General features: G+C 44.2%; 1 non-coding gene across 1 annotated transcript; it reads left to right on the top strand.

Moving 5' to 3' along the window:
• Positions 1 to 1,147: 1,147 nt before the first annotated feature.
• On the top strand, positions 1,148 to 1,229 carry TRNAS-GCU (transfer RNA serine (anticodon GCU)). The gene has a single exon. It is a non-coding gene; the product is annotated as a tRNA-Ser (tRNA).
• The last annotated feature ends 369 nt before the right edge of the window (positions 1,230 to 1,598 follow it).

Below are 1,598 nucleotides of genomic sequence, written 5' to 3' on the forward strand. Positions count from 1 at the left end.
ACGAAAAATTCCAAATATAATACGCGCACACAATTTCATTCAAATTTATTAAATTTATGTCATAATTGGGATTCAGAATAATCTAATGTACATATAATTATCTACGGACAAAGAGGTGGGCGTGTGCATGGGCGTCTGAAGGCAAGGACTTCTTAAAGCGAGTGTTGCCTAAACTAACCTGCCTAAACTAACCTGCCTCAACTTGTAATAACGCTTTTTCCAAAGCATAACAGTGGGCCAGTTTGCTGGGCGTAGCAAAACCGGAGAGTGCAAGTCAGAGATTGGAAAGGTGGCGTGAGTCTCGCTTTTCTATCACTCGAATCTCGAGGTTATTTTCTGAATTGCCTTTTCCCTTTGGGCTCTGGGAGTTTCTCACAGTGTTATAAACCCAAAAAGGTGCTCGGGAGCAGCATCCTGGGGGCGGCGTCTCCCCTGAGTGGTTCAGAGTTGCTCTGCTCCCTCTCCCCCACCGGGTCAGGAGCAGCAGGTAGCAAAGGATCAACAGCGTCCAAGAGCCAAATTCCTACAGGACATCCTTTCCTAGAGATGAGCTTTCCAGAACCAAATAGATCAGCTTTGTGGAAAAATAAATCAGCTATAGTGTATTAGAGGAAATGGTTTAACATATGCGTTGAGTGATATTGCTGCAGATAAATTCTGTCCCGGGGAAATAAACAGTAAACAGGAAAGTCTGAAAAAAACGATCATCACGCTTACTAGCAAGCCATAACATAAGTTCACATTTTTACTTTAATAAAGTAATATAAATTTATGGAACTACCATAAATAAATATTACAGATAAATGTACATGCTGACAGCTATTCATGTTTCCAGATTTAGAACTCATATCTAAACCGAGCATCTTTCTCATCAGCTGAATTTCACCAACGGCTGTGATCCGGTATGTTTTCTTCGCTGAAGACCTGCAAAGTTACTAGTTTTAAACTGGCTAATTCTAAACTAACTCAGGGTGCAGTTCTGTTCCCAGCAGCCCCATCTCAAAATCTGCACTGCAATCAGCATACTTGGTTACCAGGTTCATACCAGGAACCTGCAAGCAGAGTGTGGTCCAGGCTACAAGAAAACAGCAGATAATACCAACTAGATTCAAATACAACAAACAATAAAATAACATTTTAGAGGCAGGACGAGGTGGCCGAGTGGTGAAGGCGATGGACTGCTAATCCATTGTGCTCTGCACGCGTGGGTTCAAATCCCACCCTCGTCGGGGCTTTTCCCCAAGGAAGAAAAGGAGGGTTATAGTCATTGGTGACCCTTCCCTGAGGGGAACAGAGGTTAAACATGCCGGGTAGACCCTCCTCACAGGGAATTCTGCTGTTTTCCTGGAGCCCGGGTTAAGGGCATAACTAGGAAACTCCCTAGTTTGATACAGTCCTCGGACTATTACCCATTACTGATTTTCCATGGAGGAGACGAAGGTGCGACTCGTAGACCAAGAGCAATCAAGGGGGACTTCAGGGCCTTGGGAAGGTTGGTGAGGGAGTCTAGGGCACAGGCTATTTTCTCCTCACTCCTTCCAATTGCAGGCAGTAACACTGGAAGGAACAGATGGTTCTAAGTCCATTAATACATGGCT

This window comes from Rissa tridactyla, chromosome 2 (assembly GCF_028500815.1).
Source record: "Rissa tridactyla isolate bRisTri1 chromosome 2, bRisTri1.patW.cur.20221130, whole genome shotgun sequence".
Lineage (NCBI taxonomy): Eukaryota > Metazoa > Chordata > Aves > Charadriiformes > Laridae > Rissa > Rissa tridactyla.